Consider the following 9,691-nt stretch of genomic DNA (forward strand, 5'->3'; position numbering starts at 1 on the left):
TGCTCACGCCAACATGGCTGTAAAAATTCGCTAAAGGGACGTCCGCTCTTCCCTTTATCGACCTAAACAAGGCTAGTGTGTATGTAGTCCATGGACCGAGCGATCGGACCATTGATCGCATGTAAAATCGCTCGGCATAAAAAGTTGGTTGAAATTTCTGTAGTGTGTACCCAGCTTTAGCTTCCAACATCAGACAAGATTGGGCTTGATCAGAGTGGTGCAGCTGTAGGCATATTTAACACAATAGACAAAGCAAAAAAAAAGGGAGAGTAATCCTACTAGAGGATTAAACCGGCGCTCGCAAAAAAGGGGGCAAGGGGAGGGCAAAAAAATACAATGAATAAAGGAAATAAATGTACAGAAATAATATAAAAAAACATATAATATGCAACAGACCACACAATCCACTACAGCTAGTTAGGGGCTCATTGCAAAACCCAATACACTGTAAACCAAGAAAAAACAAGAAAGACGGCGCTGTGGAAAGCAACTGAAGTGAAATGAGATGTCAATAATAAAATATCTCCTATGCAGAATAAAATAAAATGGAAAGGCTCTTAAAATTAGAAAACAATTTAAAGGCCAATATTTGTTTGCTTGTTTATATTGTAACACTGGAGGAAAAAGAGGAAGTGACACACTTCTATTAAGAAGAAAGCACACATCAATTTAAAAGGACATTGTGTTAGCCTATACCTACAGCTGCACCACCCTGATCAAGCCCAATCTTGTCTGATCTTGGAAGCTAAGCAGGATTGGGCTGGGTTAGTACTTGAATGGGAGACCACCTGGGGATACCAATTGCTGTAGGCCAGTGTTGGCTAACCTGTGACACTCCAGGTGTTGTGAAACTACAAGTCCCAGCATGCTTTGCCAATATATAGCAGCTTATTGCTGAAAGGGTATGCTGGGATTTGTAGTTTCACAACACCTGGAGTGTCACAGGTTAGCCAACACTGCTGTAGGCTAAAGTATAATTAATGAAATTCTATTGTTGTACAATAGTGCACAGTACACTTCATTTGTTTTTTGGATATTTTGTAATATTGGATGTTAACCTAAAGTGTATATTGTTGCAATTGGAGGTAGTACAGGGGAATCTAAAACTTATCTGTTACAAAAATTACTTTAGTGGACACAAAAATGGTGTCCAAGCCTCTCCCGCACATTAGATGAGGATTGGGCAGCAACTAGTTTTCTGTATTTTTCGGCAAAAATATATTCTTAACATGAAATAATGACGGGCATATAAAAATTCAACATACGGGCATAAATTCAACAATTTCTTAAATATTAAAATACTAACAGTTTGCATACCAACTCTGATTATTTCACTTGTGCTACTACCTTTACCTGTCACTTAGAGTGCCAGAGGCACCTCATCTATAGGCACTAATTACTCTAGCTGGTTTGATTGAACAGCAGTCTGCAGCAGAACTTACCATTTTAACTCTTTACATGTTATACAATAATTTCCCAGAATTTTACAGAGTTCTCAACATGCTCAGGGGCAAGCGCACAAGTTTTAAAGGGGGTTTATAAATTATTCCCAAAATAATGAGGTAGCTTGGAATGTATGCATGTCACAACTTTCAAGGTAAAACTGCCAAGTCTTACATGGTTATTTAGTATCGGAAAAGTAAACTATTAGATATTAGACCACATAGGGACAAAGAGACAGAGCAACAAATATTGAAAACCTCATGTTTTGCTTCAAAACAATTGTTTGACTGCTGAAAGGAAACCTTGCGACGATATAACAACAATACGACAAAGCAACAAATCTTATTTTCTAAATAGCACATTTGGTCTATTTAACAAATGATTTGTAAATATCTAAAAACTTCTACACAATACAAATTGGACCGAGAAAGCTGGGTGACTCTGTGTGTGTATTTATATGTGTGATATATTATAATCTCAGATAAATCTAGATATAAACAAGTTTCAGGTTGTGGAGGGGGGTTGGCTGCTGAAAAACCCTAAAGTATGGGCTTGACACTGTATTACACCCAAACCCTTTAACCATGTAAATGCACAAAAATACTTTTGCTCTCTTGTTGGTGCGTACTGTTGGCCTGTGATCCTTCACAGTATATGTGTATGCTAAAACTAGTCAGTTAATCCTTGGACACAGTTCTTTATCCCTGGTGATCCAATTATCTCTCTTCCCTAGAAAAAAATAGCACAGTTGAACCCTCTCACTCTATGCGGATGAGTGACTTGAAATCAAACACAGTCAAAGGTGACAGAATAAATCACTTGACTCTAGAATAAATGGAGCTACAGATTTCTATAGCAAATAACATAACTTTCTCTGTAAGCTCAAAATGGCTGCACTTCATGGACTGAATTGTGTTCACACAATATGGTGGTAGCAAGCTCAGTTCTGTCTGTTTAGCAGCTTCATTTTTCCTGTAGTCCTACTACAGACATCAGTAGCAATTTTTTATCTCAGCAAACATCTATATCACTTGAAGCAGGACAAACCACTCTTAGATCTCATTTTCTGTTTGGACCTATAAAATACACTTCCTGTTTTGAAGCCTTTGCTTGAGTAGTGTGTTTGAATCTGAGCCAGATGCTTCCACAGAACCTTGCTCTCTCTTGTGATTTGGATTGCAATTGTTAGATACTTCTACCAGACCTTTATCAACCTTGGAACTATTGACTTCACTTGTTGAATACTTTAGAATTTAGAATCAATCCAGTTTACTTTAGAACTACCTGGCTATTGGATTGCATCTATGATACCAGAAGTGTAACACCCTCTTTCCATAATCTCTATTGCAATATAACCAGCTTTACTTATCTGGAAGTCCTCCAGTCCTAAGGTCCTTGTTTGAACTCTCCTTCAATGTCTGCTGTCTTTTACTCTGTCCAAACTGGCAACTTCAGATCTGTTTTTTCTCTCTTCAGTGTCTTTCACTGCTTTGCTGCTGTCTCTCTCTGCCTCAGCTAAGTTTTCTCTACTCTCACAGACTGTCTTCCTCCCTCAGCTCTTTCTTCACTCTCTGCTCCCTCAGACATCTCCTCACACTCTTTGCCCCTGCTCCCCTGTTTTGGTGCCTTTCTCCCTTCCTTTGAGCAGGCATATACACTGGGGTGGCTTAACTTCTCCTCTGGCATCTTCCCAGCAGCAGTGGTGCTTACTGATGTAGTTTTTCTCATATCCTTGCGCATAAGCAGCTGCACAGCATCATCTGCATCCCATGATATTTAGGTGCAACTTGGCAGATTCACCTGTAGAGATACACAACACATATATGGATAAATTGATGGTCACATCACTTTTAGATGTGCCCCAGAGGGATAAAATAACTTTAATCAGTGTCAAATAGGTCCATTTTCAACATATTTTGTACATACAAGTTAGGTGAAACGGCTCATTTTCATGTCCACATTAGGCCATTAGGGGCAATTGTATTAAGCCTATGCATCCACTTGTCTGTCAATTGCAACAACTTTTTATTCCTTATCTCCACCTCGCTTTAGAGTGTGTGTGTGTGTGTGTGTGTGTGTGTGTGTGAGGGAGGCGATTGGTTAATGCATTTGTGTTGTGACTGAGTATCAGCTTTCTGGGTAGGGAAATTAACACCTTGAGCACTTGGGTCATTTTGCACCCATACAAAAGTCCACAGGGGCACTGTAGAACTTAGACAAAAACTCTACTAATTGAGAATTATACTCATCGTTAATTTCCTTTCCTTGATCCATGGCAGCCCTTACAATGGGTTAATCCCTGATCAGCTAGTGTAGACAGGAAGAAATTTGTCCCACCTGGCCCCTATATAATGCAGCTCCTCCTCTTCCTTAGTGTCTTTCGTAACTTCCCAAGCTGTCCTATATATAACTACAGAACAAGGGTGAGAAAATATAGGGCTGCCATGGAGTATTTCAAGGAAAGGAAATTAATGGTGAGTATAATTCTCAATTCTCCTTTCCCTACTCCATGGCAGCCCTTACAATGGGATATACCAAAGCAGTACAAAAATTGGCAGGGCAATAAACCAACACCTTAATAAAGTCAATCAGAAAATTTATTCACAGTGCTTGTTGGAGAATCTTTCTCCCAAACTTTCTTTCTTTAGAGACTGAAACGTCAAGAAGATGATGGCTAGAAAAAGTGTGCACTGACGACCATCCGGCTACCTTACAGCTGTCAGTTGCAGATGCATGTGTTCTATGTGCCCTGGAGGTTGTTACCACCCTAGTTGAATGTGCTTTCAATCTTTTAGGTACCTCCTGCCCTTTCCGCCTGTAGTCCTGTGCAATCACTTCTCTGATCCACTTTGCCAATGTGAGTTTGGATGGGGCCTGTCCTTTGCGAGGACCTTCCGGAAGCACAAATAGTTGCTTTGTTTTCCTCAGATTTTTTGTTCTGATGATGTACGTAGATATAGCCCTCACTAGGTATAGAGTGTGGAGACGTGTTTCGTCACTATTAGCGGCATGAGGACAGAGAGATGGCAGAATCAGCTCCTGATTGATGTGGAATGAAGATACCACCTTGGGTAAATAATCCGGATTCGTCTTCAGAACCACCCTGTCTTCATAGATATTCAGAAAGGGTTCTTCACACCATAAAGCATGTATGTCCCCTATTCGATGAGCCGAAGTGATAGCCACCAAAAAGAGTACCTTTAGAGTGAGGCATCCAAGAGATAGGTCTTGCAACTGTTTAAACGGATCATCTGTTAAGGCATCCAAAACAATATTAAGGTTCCAAGGGGCTAAGAATGGTTTCCGTCTTGGGCATAACCTCTTTAGTGCTTGAAAAAACTGGAAGATAAGACTCTGAGACGCCAGTTTGATATCAAGAAGGATGCTAAGGGCCGATACTTGTACCTTCAACGTAGCAGGTGCTAGTCCTTTAACAAAACCATCTTTGAGAAATTCTAACACACCGGGCACACTGGCAGATATGGGATCCTTCGTCATGTCTCCTGCCCAACAGAATTTTTTTCCAGATTCTGTAATAAATCACAGAGGAGATTTTCTTCCTGGCGTGAATCAGAATGTCTATTACTTCATCCGAGACCCTTTTGGATTTTAGTAATTGCCTCTCAGTCTCCATGCCATCAAACTCAGAGAGTTTGGATTTGGATGTAAAACTGGACCCTGATGTATAAGGTCTGGCTTGATCGGTAACGGTCATGGATGTTCCAGCACCATTCTCTGTGCTACATCGAACCAGGGACACCTTGGCCCCGCCGGGAGGATTGCTATCACCTCCACTTTTTCTTTCCTTATTTTTCTGAGTATCTGAGGGATGAGTGGAAAGGGCGGAAACACGTACCCCAGTTTGAAGTTCCACTGTATTGATTGGGCATCTGTCCCTAGGGCTCTGATGTCTCTGTGATGGGAGTAGAAGAGGGGAACCTTGGTATTGCTTCCTGTGGCCATAAGGTCAATTTCTGGTGTTCCAAATCTGCATTGTACCAGCTGAAAGAGTTCTTCGTGCAGCTCCCACTCCCCTGGGTGAACTTGGTGTCTGCTCAAGTAATCCGCCACTTCGTTGTCTTTGCCTGCTACGTGAAGGGCTGAGAGAGATCTCAGATTTGCCTCTGCCCACGCCATCAGAGCGGTTATTTCTGCCAACATTGTTCTGCTGTTGGTACCACCTTGCTTGTTTATGAAGGCAACCACAGTCCTGTTGTCGGAGAAGACTCATAGATGCTTGTCTCGTAGATAGGGCTGGACGTATTGAACCGCCCGCCAGACTGCACTCATCTCCAAGACGGTCGCCTGAAGAATTCTCTCTTCGTCTCGCCAAGTGCCCTGCGAGACCATACCTTGCATGTGAGCACCCCAACCTTGTGCAATGGTGTCTGTGGTAAGGATATACCAGTCTGGAACCGCAAGGGTCACATTTTGTTTTCTCAGGCCCAGGAACTGCCACTAATGTAAGGACTACCTGGCTGATCTTGAGAGATTGATTTTGGAGTCTAGGGACCCCACTGTATAATCTCACTGTGCAAAGAGGTTTGCTTGAAGAACTCTCATATGCCATCTCGCCCATGGGAGTATTCCTATTGTTGAGGAAAACATTCCTAGGAGGCGCAGACATATTCTCGCTGACACACGAGGTTGGATTTGAATCAGGTGTGCTAACGACTGGAGTTTGCCGGCCCTTTCTTGAGAGAGGCAGACTTTGTCCATACGTGTATTTATTTGCACTCCTAGAAATGCAAGCTGTTGTGATGGTATCAACTGGCTTTTTTCTATATTGACTAACCAACCGTGGGTTTGCAGAAACTGAATCACTTGAGATGTAGTTTCCCAGGCTGTTTCTTCTGATTTTGCCGAAACTAGAATATATTCCAGATATGGCCACAAGGTCACTCCTCTTTCCCTGAGCGCCGCAATTATCACTACAAGGACTTTGGTGAATGTTCTTGGAGACGTGTAAAGGCCAAACGGAAGACAAGTGAACTGGAAGTGATGCCCTAGAATGCAAAACCTTAGGAACTGTTGGTGATGGGATGTGACCTGAATATGGAAATATGCATCTTTTAAGTCTATTGTTGTTAGAAAATCTTCTGTTTCTAGTGCTTTGAATTGTGTTGACAGATTCCATCCTGAAATGTTTTGCTCGCACATAGCAGTTGAGAGCCCTTAAATCTAGCACCGTCCTGAAGGCACCTGATGGTTTCTGGACAAGGAACCGTCTGGAGTAGAACCCTTTTCTTTCTCGTGGTGACGGTACTGATACAATAGCTCTTGTTCTCGCCAGGCCTCTGAGACTTCCATCCCCCAATGCCTGTCGTTCTAGGGAAGACAAGGGTCTTCTTGATTGACTGCATTTGTTGTCTACAGGGTATGTATGGAATTCTATAGCATATCCCTTGGTGACTATCTCCTGGACCATTTGTCTTGTGTGATCTAAATCCAAACTTTTGCAAAGCGTGATATCCTGCCACCCACTGGAGTTAGTGGGGATTGGATTTGTAGATAGTCATTGGGGTCTTTGCTGTCCTTGCTTTCCCCTTCTTGGTCTGAAGGCCCGAAAGGACTGTCTTACCATACTATCCTGTTGTCTAGAATATCGTCTCCCCGTCCTGTAGGTACGGGTGGTTTTGGAGAATAAGAAAAGAAACGTCTCACCTTTCTGTCCTGTGGTAACCCAGTAGCTTTGCCACTCGCTAACCTCTGCATAAGGTTGTCCAGTTTTTTGCCAAACAGAAAACTGCCTTCATATGAAAGCGTTGTTAGACGGCTTTTAGATCGGTGATCTGCCACCCACGGGCGTAGCCAGAGCGCCCTTCTCGCTACTACTGCAGAAGTCATGCTCCTGGAAGAAAACACAATCGTATCCAACGCAGCTTCACACAAGAAATCAATACTTTTTTGCATAATCTCTAGGGATACAAGAAGATACAGTCTATTTAACTTATCCTCAATATCCGTATATAGAGTATTGGCCCATAGTCTTAGGGCTCTAGCTACCGAAGCCATGGCTACCCCAGATTTTAGGGTTTATGCATAAGGAGATAATTTCCTAAAGGAAGTCTCCATTTTCCTATCCATAGCATCTTTCAATGGACCCCCATCATCCCATGGGAGAGTGGTCCTTGAGGATAGGCCAGCCATAGCTGAATCCACTTTAGGCACTGAACACCATTTCAGCATATCTTCATCCTGAAAAGGGTACATGCGATTTAGCATCCCCATGTTAGGATTACTGTTGTCTAGAGCCTGACATTCTAGTAATCAAATCTTTAACTACTTTATGCATATGGAACACTCTAGACTTGCCTCGGTGCTCTGCAAACAATGCATCCTGCAGTTTGATTGGAACTGCTGGCTCTTTAAAATGCTTCAGTATAATATTTACAGTATCCAAAGTAAACATTGTGGGCTCCTCTTTGACCTCAATCTCACTAGCGGAGTCCGAATCTCATTCCTGAGTAGATCTGAATGTTTTGGAGGAAGGCCCTGGCCTTATTTCCTCCATATCTTCCATTGTAGGGACCCTGGCCCTTGTAGCTCTCTGTTCTGGGGCCTGAAACTCCTGCATTGCTTTAGCCATCCATGAAAAGAACTGCCTGGATTGTTCAGGTGGGACAGGCTCCTCTACAGTTTTCGGGGTGCATGATACACATAATGGGTAAGTACAATCCTTCGGCAACCTGCCATCACAGGCTGCACACACCCGTTTGCTCACTTTACATTTCCTTTTTCCCTGCACAAGCTCCACAGAGGTACTGTAAACACATAGAAAAGAAACTAAGTAATCGATCTTTAGGAATAAAAAGGACCCCTTACTAAGGGCTTACCTTGGGGTGTTCTTCGGCTTTTTTGGGGCGGGTTCTTGGTCCATAGTGCACTAATAGATGCCAAGTCCTGCAGTTTCCAACACCAAGCAAAGACTGAACCGCATTGATAATGGGCTACAGCTGCTTAACATGGTGCCTGCTCTCGACATCATCATAGTGAGTCTTAGCATACTTATCACCTGATTCTTTCCACAGGTGAGTCTGCCAGAGAATCAGCGCTGCTGGCAACGTATAGCGCATGCGCGCGCACTGTCTTCCATGCGCCTTGTCCTCCGGGCGCTCCTGTGTGCACAACCCCGGGAGTCTCATAAGATTCAATCAAAGAGAACACCCGTGCCCAGCTAAAACTGCCCTGCAGCCAGCCCAGAGGAAAAATACATAACCTCAGGTCAGCCCTCTCGAATAACATAACAAACAAAAATAACAAACACTCACTACACTATCCTGTCCTAATACTGCTGAGACAGGAAGAAAAGACACTGAGGAAGAGGAGGAGCTGCCTTATATAGGGGCCAATGGGCAAATTGCTTCCTGTCTACACTAGCTGATCAGGGATTAACCCATTGTAAGGGCTGCCATGGAGTAGGGAAAGGAAATAGTTTTTATGCAAGATGATTTCAGCTTATAATGCCACCCCACCTGATCTTCTTAGGCTTTTGATTGAACTGTTAACAATTGCCTTACTACAGGCCAGGGGCAGGGGGGCATATGCCCACCGGGCCGGTCCCATAGTGCACTACCTTGGGCTGGGTCACTGGGCCGCCTGCATTTTTTTCCATTAAAATAGGCAGCTGATTCTACTCTTGCCAGCCCTCCACTGCTACAGGCCTCCATACCAAGCACATGGAGTAAATGAGTTCATAGACTTGCGATATCAAGTGCCACAAGTGACCTGCGTGCATTATGTAGCTCTACATTCTTTATCACTAAGGTTGGAAAAAAAAAAAAAAAATTTCTGTTTTTTAATAAAGGGTTCAGTACCCTTTTCCAGACTGTTATAAATTTTTAAATAGAAGGATAATTACAAAATGGTTCAAATCTACTAAGGCTCCTGAGTGAGTTAGATAATAGGTTAGCTGTACTGTTCATGCCACCACTTTAATTTTCTTATTTATTAAAAAAAATGTTTAGTCTTAATTGTCTATCCAATCTATGTACTTTTACCTGGCTGTTTAATAGTGGCAATAAGAGATAGCCCTTTGCCCAAGAGCGAAATTTCTCAGTACGCAATCTTATAATCAGAGAGATTAAATACCACCATCATCATCATCACCATTTATTTATATAGCACCACTGATTCCGCAGCGCTGTACAGAGAACACACTCACATCAGTCCCTGCCCCATTGGGACTTACAGTCTAAATTCCCTAACATATACACACACACACACACACACACACACACACACACAC

General features: G+C 42.7%; 1 pseudogene; it reads left to right on the forward strand.

Moving 5' to 3' along the window:
• The first annotated feature begins 694 nt into the window (after positions 1–694).
• Positions 695–813, forward strand: LOC142095585 (5S ribosomal RNA; annotated as a pseudogene).
• The last annotated feature ends 8,878 nt before the right edge of the window (positions 814–9,691 follow it).

This window comes from Mixophyes fleayi, chromosome 6 (genome assembly GCF_038048845.1).
Source record: "Mixophyes fleayi isolate aMixFle1 chromosome 6, aMixFle1.hap1, whole genome shotgun sequence".
Lineage (NCBI taxonomy): Eukaryota > Metazoa > Chordata > Amphibia > Anura > Limnodynastidae > Mixophyes > Mixophyes fleayi.